This window comes from Ipomoea nil, unplaced genomic scaffold (genome assembly GCF_001879475.1).
Source record: "Ipomoea nil cultivar Tokyo-kokei standard unplaced genomic scaffold, Asagao_1.1 scaffold0317, whole genome shotgun sequence".
NCBI lineage: Eukaryota > Viridiplantae > Streptophyta > Magnoliopsida > Solanales > Convolvulaceae > Ipomoea > Ipomoea nil.
The window spans coordinates 915240-930278 of record NW_017616745.1 but is presented as its reverse complement, the minus strand read 5'-3'; positions in this window follow the sequence as shown (position 1 = coordinate 930278).

Here is a 15039-nt window from a genome sequence, read left to right as displayed (position 1 = left end):
CACTTGGTTTGGACATTCCTAAGTAGAGATATGATCAAAAAACCGAGCAGTGGACAATTTGTGTGGGAATTTCAACTTCTTGCTCTTTTGCTCCACTTTTGTCTTTGTTTGTCCAAATGATCAAGACCAATAAACACACCATAATTTGGCTCTTTAAAAGGTGTTTCTCCATCTTCATAGCTTCTCATTGACTCCCATTGGCTCTACAAGCATCCAAAATGCCCCAAAAATCACTCAATTCATCTAAATCATCAAGAATTACACATAAACACACAAATGAATCAAATGAGGAGACTTTGGGCAAAAATATAACAAATAACAAGGAAAATAAGCTTAAATGCAAGGTGAAATTATAAACTTTTAGACTCTTATCATGTATATGTAAGAATAAAAATAAATGTGAAGAATAACATACATCATATGCATTTGAATAATATTTTATGTGAAATCTTGATTCCTGAATACACAATTAAACATTACAACTGAATACATAATTAATTATTCACGAATGCACAATAAGAAATTATTAAATTATTATTATTATTGTTGTTGTTGTTGTTGTTATTCTTTAAGATTGACAGACATCCCATAATTTTTGTCCAGCCGCATCGTACCTTTCATGCCCTGAACCATTAATATCAAACGTTTCAGCCACTGATTGAAGTTCGGCCCACTCAAAGTAGCATTTCCTGCCCATTCTTTTAATATTGTAACAACACTCCGGAGTCACTTTTGGTGGCGTATAATTGGAGTCAACATGAAACATCACATCTAGATCTGAAGAAGGTGGTTCATATGTTATTGCAATCCAGCACTCTTGAGAAGGTCGTTCAAACCTCTCACAACTATCAACATGAATTACTGGTACCTTAAAGTTATCATCACATGAGTTTTCATAATCAACCGTTGCATATGAAAAGCGTATTGCGTTATACGCTATGAACAACCCTAATAAAAAATGTATCTTCAAAGTTATCATTTTTTTCATCCTTTCGTTCTTTTTGTTTTTTGTTTTGTTTTGTTTTGTTTTTTTTTTTTTTTTTTTTGTACGTATAGGATGGTGCAACATTCATTCATCAATGAGAATACCATATGAACTTATTAATAAACATTTTAAGGATGTGTATATGATGATTTAATTTTGATAATTCTATGAGTTACAGTTTGTCATTAAAAATAGGTAATAAATTAAAAACAATAAATAACATACATATGTACCAGGACTATGTGGTCCAATGGTACCCGGGTTGGACTTCCATTAGGAAGGTTGTGAGTTCAAGCCTCAATGGAGGCGTTATTAGCTCTTTGTGTTTCAGTAGGTTGAGAAAGTATATGAACAGATACTACAATGTAATAGAGCTAGTAGCATTTAAAATAAAAAAAATAACATACGTATGTTAAAGATCAATTGAATACTTATATGTGATTTATTTTCTACTTGTAAAATAATAAATATACTTGAAAACAACAATTTTATTGATCATGAATAGTATAAAAAGTCAATCTAATGAAGCACAAAAAGTCAACAACGCCTCTACTGAAGTTCAATCTCATATTCTCTTACATGGAAGATGCCACTACATGTCATCTCAATTATTCCACCGTTAGTCAATTTAGTCCTTCTGTGAGTTAATCTGTTTAACACCGTTCACAGGAGGACCAATTCTGTCAAAATTGGGAAGTGAGGATCACATTGCATATCGGGCGCTAATTGAGGGACCAAAAGTGCGATTTCTCCAAAATAAAATTTACATTAGTTATATATATAATTGGGAAAAGTGTCAAATTGGCCCCTAAGTCGACCGGATAGTGCAATTGGGTCCCCTAACTAAAAAAAGCTCCATTCAGATCCTCTAAACCCGTATAATTGTTCAATTAAGTCCAAAGTGACTTGTTTAATAGGTTAAATCTTCACATTGTTGACACGTGTCATTTTAAAAGATTTTTTTTTTAATTTTATTTATTTATTTATTAAAATATATATTATATATAAAAAAATAAATAAAATAAAATAAAATAAAATAAAAACACAGCCACATAAACAGCTTTGTGCGTTTAAAAAAACCAGCTTTGTATTTTTGTTTTGTTTTGTTTTGTTTTTTTTTTTTTTAATTTATTATTTTTTATATATAATATATATTTTAATAAATAAATAAAATTAAAAAATAAATAAAAATGAATCAATATCTCATTCACCCATTATCCGTTTTGAGCGTACAATATATCAATCTCTTCGTCTCACTACGAAGAACCCAAATCCACTTTGACCCGACCCAGATCGGAAGTGGACCCCACCGATAATTGTACCACAAAATAGCCACTTAACATGCCATTTTATGTCATTTTAAGTTATTTTTTTCCAACACATCACACATTCACGTGGACGGTAATTTGACTAATTTCTATAATTACTATATCTTTTAGTACTACACTTTTTTGGGGTCATAATTATTGTTATTAATTTTTTTGGCAAAATATATAATTATTGTTATATATATATATATATATATATATATATATATATATATATATATATATATATATATAGGGATGCACTCAGGTGCGAATAAGTGTCCAGGAAGGAATATGTGAACGAATCAGCGCGCGACACGTGTCCAGATCTAATAACTTAAAAAAAATGCGGTGGCATTTTTGTAAATAATCGAACATCGAAGTGCAAGTAAAATCACTTACAAGTGCACCTATTTTCACCTATAAGTGCATGTAATTTTGCCTTGTTAGCATTCACTATCCGCAAACATTCATGCACCTGGGTGTGCTTATAACTATATGTGCAACTATTTATAACTATAGGTGCAACTACTTATAACAATAGGTGCACCTACTTTCACCTATAAGTGCATGTAATTTTGTCTTGTTAACATTCATTGATCTGAGTTCAGCGGGTAATAATACTCCTGAAAACCACTCGCAAACATTCATACACCTAAGTGCAACTACTTATAACTATTTGTGCAACTATTTAGAACTATAGGTGCAACTACTTAGAACTATAGGTGCAACTAAGTATTGATGCTCAGTGTAAATTTTTACTTGCACCTATAATACATTTTACATGCACTTGTACTACATTTTACTTGCACTTCGATGTTCAATTATTTACAAAAATGCCACCGCGTTTTTTTTTTAAAATCAGTATTTTTCATCCATTAGATCTGGACACGTGGACGGACAGAATCCATTCCTATTTCGCGCCTGGGCGAAGCATTCGCACCTGAGTGCGATTATATATATATATATATATGCGAGTTCAGGTATGGCGGGGTCTTCCCGTGAGACGATACGGCGTCACCAATAGTAAAGTAAATATACACCATCAACGTTAGGAAATGCACCACAAAAACACACACAAATTAGGTTCACATCACCAAATATACACCATTAGGTGTGAGTAAAAGCATCATAAGGTGTTTGGAAATACACCATTAGGGGTGGTGAGTTATATGGTGTATTTTTTTGAGGTGTGTTGTGTATTTTTTAGTGTATTTTTACATTTCATTGTAATGTGTTTCCTTTACACTATTAGTGTATTTCGTTAACACTGTTGGTGTATTCTGATACTTCGCCGCACGAGAAGACCCCGTCGCGTTTGAACTTTTTTTTCTATATATATATATATATATATATATATATATATATATATATATATATATATATATATATATATATATATATATATACACACACACACACATATACAAAACACTCCATAAGAATATGCTGCAAGAGAAAATTAAAAACTAATCTATTAAATTCAAAATAAAGTGACACTATTAAGTCTATTATAATTATCGCCAATTTTACAGTGAACTTTTTAACAATAGGCAATGCACTTCTATATAATTTTTTAAAACTATCAACAAAAAAATTACATTTTAAACCTAAATATCGTAAATACTAAACCCTAAACAGTAAAATTTATTAAAACAAAGTGTTCTTTGCAAAGTTCTTAAAATTATCTAGAAAATGCACATTATATTGTTATTAAAAAATTGAACTCTATAGTGTTAAAAAGTGCACTCTATTGCGTTAAAAATTATACTTTCCAGCAGTGACTTAGGGATGAAAAGTAAACATAACCAACACTCAGGGACGAATCCTACAATAACTCCTATAACTCAAGGACGAAAAGTGCAACGCCAATAATAACTTAGTGACGAAAAGTGAGCATAACCAATATTTACGGACAAATTCTACAATTACCCTATAACTTAGGAACGAAAAGTACAATTTTTCCTAAATACTTTTTGTTTATCTCGTTGGTTCCAGGCCTACAAAAAATTTATATATATGGTAAACTATGTAAACCTAACCTATATGTTAAACTATGTAAACCTAACCATCAGATCTGCATTTATAGCATGTGTACAATTCGATCGAGCACATAACCACATATATACCCATACTTCCTTCTCATCCCAATAAATTACTTGAAGAAGATAAGTAGTGCATGATAACCTTAGCTTCTGCAGGGGATTTATATGGTAAATTGTGTAAACCTAACCATGGACTTGAATGCATATGTACAATTCAAGCACATCGTATTTATGTATGTATATATGTATATATATAGACTCATGATCAAATTAAATGAGTCCACTCCTTCCCAATTTAAAAGTTTGTGTGGAAAAATACGAGTAATTGAATGCTTGAGATCAATGACTTAGATTTCTCCAACTGTGCATTGCGAACTGTGCAAGTGAAGTGCAGAGTTGTCCAGCTGGACAGTTGACAAAATCTAAGTCATTGATCTTAAGCATTTAATGGTCCAAATCTGTCCACACGGACTCATGCGAAGGGGTGGACTAACATCAACAATGGCATATATATATATATATATATATATATATATATATATATATATATATATATATATATATATATATATATATAATTAAGTTCCCATGCGGTTGTGCGGTGATTAAGGTACGTGAGTTTTGTACTTAAGGTGCGTGAGTCTTGTACTTAAGGTGCGTGATTTTTGTGCTTAAGGTGTGTGAGTGTGTACTTAATGTGAGTAGTTGTTGAAGCTTAAGGTGCATGAGTTTTGTGCTTAAGGTGCGTGAGTTTTGTGCTTAAGGTGCGTGAGATTTGTGTTCTTAAGGTGTTTTGTTTGTGTGTTTAATGCGTATGTGTTGTGTACTTAAAGTACGTCAGTTTAATGCTTAAGGTGCGTTCCTTCGCACAACCACACAGGAACTCCTCCCCACACTTGATCCTTTCCACACACACACACACACACACACACACACACACACACACACACACACACACACACACACACACATATATATATATACTGCTGGAAATTATGGAATTTCTGACCACCTGAAAGTGATCTTTAATCAAGTCGAAAGCAAGGGTCGGAAATAGCAACAAAGGTTTTTTCGGATACCAAAAGTGGTCGGAACAAGGCTTTCAACTTGATTTAAGATCACTTTCAAGTGGTCGGAAATTCCATAATTTCCAACAGTAATAGTAGGGTTCCAATGAGAACACTTGCTAATATGAGAACGCGTGAACAAATTGTGTTTGACTATAAGTCATAAGTCATAATTTTAATATAAAATATTTCATGTAATATAGGGGAAAATTAAATTTTGAAAAATAAAGGTTAATAATAATACATTAATAATACTAGTAGTAGTAGGTGGTTGTACTCGGCAGCTAGTTCTTCAATTTAATGGTGGTAATTAATGAGCTGAGATTGAAATGCACAGTATGGGTAAATTAAATGCATCAAATCAACCCATCCATATAAATCTTTTTTTAACTGCACACAGCACATGCATGGTAACAACGCCCATACATTCCCTTTGTCTCAACACTACTTACAATACATTGCAATTTTTAGATTGTGTGCAATAATATAGAATGAGTGTGTGCCGTAGTAAATTAAGGAAATTGGAAACAACAACAAGTTAAGTCTTTAATACACTTATGGTATATATGTATTGATATTCAATTTTATATTTTAATTAAAATAGGGTTAAAGTTGAATTGGGGATGAAAATTTGCATGTATGCGTGGAGTTTAATAAGAAGAAGGAATCATCTCAAATGAGATGAATGATGGTAAATTATCATTAGGACCATATTTCTAACAATCAATTAACAGAATTTTTAGATCGAAGTACCAATAAGGTCCATGTACTATAGTGTTTTATTCAATTTAGTCATTCTACCTTAATTTTGTTTAGTTTAGTCCATGTACTTTAAAAAGTGAAACAATTAAGGATAATAGCTGATTGACGTTGGCATTATCTCTATCACGTCATCATACTTACATGTTACATGCCAACTCATATATTATTTTATAAATATTTAACATTAATTATTTTTACCATCAATACATTACATTAATATGTCACAAAAAAATACATAAATATTTGCTCACATAAGCTATTGTCCTTAATTGTTTCAATTTTTAAAATATAGGGACTAAATTGAACAAAATTAAAGAAGAATGACTAAATTGAACAAGACAATATAATACAAGGACCTCATAGGTACTTTGACCGAATTTTTAACAAATAACTAAATTGTGTAAAATTATCAAAGTTAATGACTAAATTGAGCATAAAAAGTCATTTAGGACTAAATTAAGTAAAACCGCTATAGTCAGGACTATATTGGGTATTAAGTTATTAATAACTCGTTTAGGATTTCTTCTTCAAGATTGTTGATCTTAAATACTATGTGATGCATTGAGGGCTATTAAGTAGACTGGATTTTCAAGAAAATGAATAAAAATTACTGCGTGTGAAAAGAAAAGTGAATTATGATAAATATGAAGTGATGGGAGAAAATGTTTTATTATTATTTATTAGTTTATACAAAAAAAAAAAAAAAAAAAAAAAAAAACATGCATAGTGGCATCATGCACTTTATTTATTTCTAATAATATTGAACTGAAATATTTTTCTTACCATGTGTAGCATATGAAAGCCCTATCATGACATATGTCGATAACAATTCTAATAAAAATTTACATTTTTTTGAAATTTAGTCTTTTTCTTTTTGTTTTTTGTTTTTTGTTTTTTGTTTTTTGTTTTTTTCCGAGCTCAACAAATTAAAGAGATAATAACATAACATCTTATTTATAGATAATACATTTTTAAAACATGCACTATACCAAAATATTAATAAGTTACCATCTTAACTAAAACTAAAGAATGTTATAAATGCTATTGAAATAAATAGTGTGTACAATATTTGAAGAGTCGAGTCTAGCAATATGTTATATTTGTATCCATTGAAAGTTAAACTTGTAAGTTTATTGTTATCAAGTCAACCGTTAATTAGCTTGAGATTTCAATTGTTGAGCAATGAATGAATAATAAATATCTCTTAATTATGTTATTCTTTCTTTCAATTAAAAAAACAGATCACATTGGTTGATCTTAAAAAGACATTTAATGTGAGAGACAAGATGTAACTATCCTATACGTGCACCACCTCCATCTCTTCTACATGTAATCATATTATTTATACCTACAACTCTACAACAAAGGCCTATATGTTAATTTTGGCTTATTTGATAACTATTAACTCTTTGATTTGGTTAAAGAATCAATATAAGTGTTTGGTTAATTAGTTTTTTGAAACTTCAAAATGTTAAAATTCAAAAAATTACTCAAAGCAACTTTTTCAATTAGCTTTTTGAGAAAAGAAATTATATCAAACAGTTATCAGCTAACAGCTAATTTACCAAAAATCTTTTTACAATCAGCTAATGTTATCAACTAGTTATATCCTTTAATTAACCCAATCAGCTAAGAGATAACAACCATTTACCAAACATGACCATATAATCTTTGCTTCAATAGCTAATATCTCTTTATTAACTATAGGATCGGATTTGATAGTGTATGTCACGCTTCTAACTGCCCTAGAATAAAAAATTTAAGATTAAATATATCAAACAATGATACGATTGGGTGGGAATAATAAAGTGGTACCCAATACTTAATTTTGTCCTAAAGTATTAAAAGTACCTGATTTAGTCCTCTTACTTTTAAAATGGTACCCAATACGGTCTTCCGTTATAATTTCCATCTATTAACCGTTATGTTGAAGAGCATATTCGTCTTTTTACTAAATAAACACATTTCCTCTTAAGCTGCGTAAGCATTTAATGCCCTTACCCTCCCCAACTGCATGCACTTAGGAAATGAACTTAGGGTCCGTTTGGAAAGCAGGAAAATGACTTCTGGAAAATGTTTTCTGGAAAATGAGTTGTTTTCCTGAAAACATTTTCCTTTCCGGTGTTTGGCTGCACAATGGAAAACTGTCTTTGTGTGTTTGGTTCATTTTCCAGAAAATGAACAAAATTGTATACTTCAACATTTTAATTGTTATATGCCTAAAAATATAATTTTATTGTTTTATGTAGACTTTTCCTGAATGGATTCAATGGTATGACAATAAGAATAGCAACCTTCAACTGATTGCAACATACTCTTTTATGTATAAAAAAAAAAACAACAAAAAGTAAATGCTAAGAGAGGCCAAGAAAAAAGTTCCAGTGAGGCCAAGAAAAAAAAACTAATCTTGACTGGAACTTTTATCAAACAGCTAACGAGCATTAATTGTACGTTTAGCAAATTCTTATAAACCAAGAGGGGCTTGGCGTGTGGATTGTTCGGAAAGCCAGTGGGCTGGAGAAGAGCAGGGACGGCATGTCTTGGAGCCAAGTGGTTTGGTTTTGGAGCTGCAGAGATAGCAAAGAGCGGCTTGGCGTGTGAGTTGTTCGGAAATTTTAAGAATTGGGAGAGATGGGTTTGGATGCTATTTGATATCTTCTCAAATGTTTGGAAGAGAAGCTGCAATGGATTCTCAGATGTTGACATAGATAGGAGCCACAAGGGGAGCAGGAGTAAGCAATTTTGTGGGATTGTTAGCGCAGCTGGTGTTGGTGACTAGGTGGAGTGTCGATACAGGCAGAGCTGCAGAGCTTCTAGGAGGAGAGAACCACGGAAAATGACTTCCCCCCAAAAAAAGGAGAAGTCATTTTCCAGAAAAGAGGACTTATTTTCCATTGACTACATGGCATTTTCCTTTGACTTCTCTTTTCCTTTGCTTAGCCAAACACCAAAAACCCGGAAAATGATTTCCAGAAATCATTTTCCGGGTTTCCAAACACACCCTTAGTAAATGAGACCGCAATGATTGGGTGGGAATAATAAAGTGGATAACGTATGGTAGATTATTTGCAGAAATTCAGAATTATTATTGCAGGCGTACATCGTCAAGCATGGATAGGAGTTTGACTTTCTGGCGCTGATGCTCGAGGCGATCTGAGGGGGATAAGGGAGGAGGATCCTTTGAGGAAGAAGGGGAGGTAGTGGTGTTAGGATTATTGGAATTAGGGTTTTGGGTGGCGGTGGCGTTGATGAGTTTTCCGGTCTTCTGGTTCTTGAGTTGACCTCTGCCGACGCTGCAGAATTCTTCTAACAATTCTTGGGCGGGCTTGGCGTACTTGGAGTTTCTCAGTGCATTGACGATTCCTACAGAAGACTCGGAGTGGACTTGGTGGTTTTGGCCTACTACGCCGCCGCCGTGGAGATTATGCAACGTTTGGAGAAGATGGTGTCCTCCGGCGCCGGCGCCACTAATGAGATTTAGAGTTTTGTTGTATGGGTATTGTGCGGAGGCGGACCCGGCTGCAGCTTGACTGAAGAATAGCATTCCGCCATCTTCGCCCATCCGGAGCTCCTCCGCCTTAGCGGCTTCCAGGTGTTGTAAGGAAGACGACAAGCCTTGAGCTTCCACATCTGGGGAGGGTAGATGGAAATGCCTACGCAGCTTCATTTTAGGAAGAGGAAATGTGGTTTATTTAGTAAAAGGACGAATATGCCCTTCAACATAACGGTTAATAGATGGAAATTGTAACGGAAGACTATATTGGGTACCGTTTTAAAAGTAAGAGGACTAAATCAGGTACTTTTAATACTTTGGGACAAAATTAAGTATTAGCTAATAATCAGAGGACCATTTTGGGTATTAACTCTCTCTCTCTCTCTCTCTCTCTCTCTCTCTCTCTCTCTATATATATATATATATATATATATATATATATATATATATATATATATATATATATATATATATATATATATATATATATATATATAGAATAAAGTTCAAATGCGGCGGGGTCTTCACGTGCGGCGGTGCGACGGAATTCCAGAATACACCAACAGTGTTAACAATATGCACCAACAGTGTAAGAAAAACACACCACAATGAAATGTAATAAAACATCACAAAATACACAACAGACTCAAAAAAATACACCATATAACTCACCACCCCCAATGGTGTATTTTCGAACAGTGTATGGTGTTTTTACTCACACCTAATGGTGTGTGTTTGGTGATGCGGGGCTCTGTTTACTCTGTTTTTTGTGGTGTATTTTCCTAACGTTGATGGTGCATATTTGTTGAACTATTGGTGTTGCCGCACCGTAAGACACTGCCGCACCTGAACTCGCCTATATATATATATATATATATATATATATATATATATATATATATATATATATATATATATATATATATATATATATTGGTTCCTGTGAGGTCAGGTCTTCCCGTGCGGTCAGTGCGACATACACCATTAGATATGCATAAATGCACCATACAGTGTTCAAAAATACACCAAAATGAAATGTCAAAAAATACACCACAAAAAAAAAAAAATACACCACACATAATGGTGTATTTATAAACATTGTGTGGTGTATTTATGCATACCTAATGGTGTATGCCGCACTGACCGCACGGGAAGACCTGACCTCACAGGAACCTGACCATATATATATATATATATATATATATATATATATATATATATATATATATATATAGGGAAGGGTTCATGTACGAGTATAACTTCCCATGCGGTTGTGCAGTTGACGCACCTTAAGCATTAAAAAGTCGCACCTTAAGTACACAAACCACGTACCTAAGCACACAAACAAAGCACCTTAAACACACAAACAAAACACCTTAAACACATAAATCACGTGCACCTAAAGCTTTAGGCCGACGCACCTTTAGAACACAAACCACGCACCTAAGGTTTTAAAATAGCGCACCTTAAGTTTCAACTATTCACGCACCTTAAGCATACAAACACGCACCTTAAGAAGGAAAATCACGCACCTTAAGCAGGGAAACCCCGCACCTTAACACAAACCACGCACCTAAGGTTTTAGAATGACGTACCTTAAGTTTCAACAACTCACGCACCTTAAACATATAAATCACGCACCTTAAGAAGAAAAATCACACACTTTAAACAAGAAAACCTTGCACCTTAAAAACTGCACCTGAAAAGACCAACTGCACGGGAACCCATATATATATATATATATATATATATATATATATATATATATATATATATATATATATATATATATATGAGTTAATTACCAAAATGGTCCCATGACTATAGCGAAATTACCAATTTGGTCCTTGACTATTTTTTTTTTAACCAATTAAGTCCCTCAACTTTAAAATTTTTAACCAATTTGGTCCTCCGTTTGTTGACCGTTATTCAACCGTTAACTTGGGACCAAATTGGTAATTAACTTTAGGGGTGTGCAATTCGGTTTAGTTTTCTCGAATCGAACTGAACTAGTTTGGTTCGGTAATATACAGAACAACTGAACGGTATTGGATTCTTGTATACCGAACGGTTCGATAAAAAACCGACCCAAACCGATTCGAATTGTTGGGTAAAAAATTTAACTGAACCGAATACTGTTTGATTTAAATAATAATAATAATAATAATAATAATAGTAATAATAATAATAATAATAATAAAATTAATAATAATAAATAAAAAATAAATCCAAATGCCTTGCTGCTTGCTTTGCCGTTCAGCTCATATTCTCACGGGTATCTCTCGTAAATGTTTTATTTGATTTCTTTATGGTTTGTTATCAAAAATTCTATATTATGTGTTATGGTGTTTACATAGTTCATATCCAAAGTCTAATATATAACAAAATAGCAATCCAAAGTTCAAACGATATTCGGTTCGGTTTGATTTTTACCGAACAATTCAGTTCGGCTCGAATTTTTACCGAACCGTTCGGTATACAAGAATCTATTACCGTTCGGTTGTTCGGTATATTACCGAATCTAACTAGTTTGGTACGGTTCGGTTCTAGAAAACTTAACCGAATTGCCCACCCTTAAAGTTAATTACCAAAATGGTCCCTTGACTATAGCGAATTACCAATTTCGGTAATATATATATATATATATATATATATATATATATATATATATATATATATATATATATATATATATATATATATATACACACACACACACACACACACACACACACATACAAATATTTATTATTATTATTAGTACTAGTATTTGTCCAGTGCGATGCACGGAAAATATGTTATAAAAATATACACTATATGAGGTTTATTCATATATTATTATTATTAGTACTAGTATTTGTCCAGTGCGATCCATCTACTACTGCGATGTGATCAATTCCCACCACGAACTAAATTAAGTGTCAAATAGGTATATCTACCAGCTAAATCTGTTCGATTGACATTTTTTACAAGTTGCTAGCAGGTTGCCTATCTAATTATTCTTAAAAATAAATAAATAAATAAATAAATAGAATAAAAAATTAAAAAAATTAAAAACAATTTAAAAAAGTAAAAAAAATTTAAAACATTTAAAAAATTAAAAAAGAATTAAAACAATTAAAAAAATTAAAAAAATTAAAAAAATTAAAAAATTAAAAAAAATTAAAAAAAATTAAAAAATTAAAAAAAAATTAAACAAATTAAAAAAATTAAAAAAAAATAAAATAAAAAGTAAACAAATTAAAAAAATTTAAAAAAAATATCAGCCATCGGCTGTCCAGCGAGGACAGCCGGTGGCTGAAATTTTTAAATTTTTTTTATTATTGTTTTTAATTTTTTATTCTATTTATTTATTTATTTATTTTTAATAATTAAATAGGCAACCTGCTAGTAACCTGTAAAAAATGCTAATTGAACAAATTTTGTTGGTAGATGGACTTATTTGACACTTAATTTAGTTCGTGGTGAGAATTGAGCACTTCGCAGTTGTAGATGGCTCTATTTGACACTTGTGCCTAAAATTTTTGTTATTTAATAATTATTATGTGTGAAGTCCTATGATAAAATTATGAACATAAATATATTTACAATTAAAATAATATTTAAGATGGGTGATTACTACAAATCTTAAACTATATTAAAAATTTAATACATTGTATTTAATATTATAAATTTTTAAGAACTTAGTAAACTACAATAGTAATTGAATTACAATTTTAGAGTCACCACGGATCAAAATTTTTAGACCTTTGAGATTTCTAACTCTAGATGTAGCAACATACAATTGACCTTTAAAGACCAAAATCACAATCTTAGTTAGAACATTGATTTTTTTTTTCTTTCAAATACTATCGAATTAAGTGTGTAATCAATAAAAGATGAGAACTAATAATTCGAGAATATAATCTTAATGTTCTTCTTAAAGTCATACATTTAATTTTCACATCTTAAAATAATTTTCACATCTTAAAGCCCATTTAATTTTCACAAGACTTTCACATCTTAAAGCCATATGGTATTGTGAAAATTAAATGCAAACATTCAATTTTCACAAGACCATATAGCTTTATTATATATAGGATTGGTATTATTATTAGTTTTATTATTATTATTATTATTATTATTATTATTATTATTATTGTTGTTGTTGTTGTTGTTGTTGTTGTTGTTGTTGTTGTTGTTACTCAGTAAATACCATGTAGCATACAGGTGTGCTTGTGCTAATGCGCAGTTAAAAGAGATATATAAGGGGTTGCTTTCGTGCATTTAATTTACCCATGCTGTATTTTTCAATTTCATTAATTACCACAAAGGCAGACACTCAATAGTCAATATATTGAAGACCTAGCTACAGAGTACCACCTATTACGGAGTATATTAATCATCTACTCCTAGTAAGGCTCACTAGCTAGTATAAATAAATCCTCATATCACCTAATGGGTAGGGTTGGGTTTACACCCTTGGTTCCTACTAACTAAAATATGATTCAATTCATTATTATACTTGGTACTTTAAAATGATACTATATAAAATTATGGTAGTGTGAGGTGCCTCAATTTTTGGTTCGAATTTTTTTTTTTTTTTTTCTGGTTCAGTTTGGTTTTGATTTTGAAAAAAAAAAAAAAACTTGAAATAATTTAGTTTCAAATTTTAGTTCGATTTGAATTTGTTTGGTTTCAGCTCAAGTTAGGTCCGGTTTGGATTTCGATTCAGTTTGAGAACTCCAAACATTTCCTCACATATTTTAATATATATTTTTAAAAAATCATTCAATTTTTCGATTCGATTCAATTTTTAACTGAACCGAACTGAAACCATTGAGTTTATAGAATCTATCAATTTTAAAATGAAACTCACCCCTACTTAATGGTAAAATACTAAAAATTGATACCAAATGTAGTATACATTAAATCCCAATTGTGTTGGTTGATACCAAAAAATCTTTGAACATCTTCAATTCGTCATGTTGTGATTTATTCTCAAAAGATTAAAAAAATAAAAAGAAAAAAATAAGTGATTAGTTATAATTTATGTGCTTTCAAAATAAAAGTTAAAATTTATGTTAAATATTTGATATTTTTGTTAGTAAATACCACTAGACTTGGCATTTCACATGCATGGTTTGATGAGCAATATTTGATCTTAATTTTTATTTTATTTTTTGGATAATGAGGTATATTAAATCCATATTAGTCATTATTTGAAGGTGTGCACTAGGAAAAAATTTCGCTCTTGTAATAGCCTACAAATCACATAAGAAAGGTAAATCACACTAGAAATACCATGTGCGACGAACTCGAGCGAGAGGATATTAGTTAGAATCGAATTGGTAAACCTTTTTGGTACGAGAATCATACTACTCCTACTGGACATCCATTT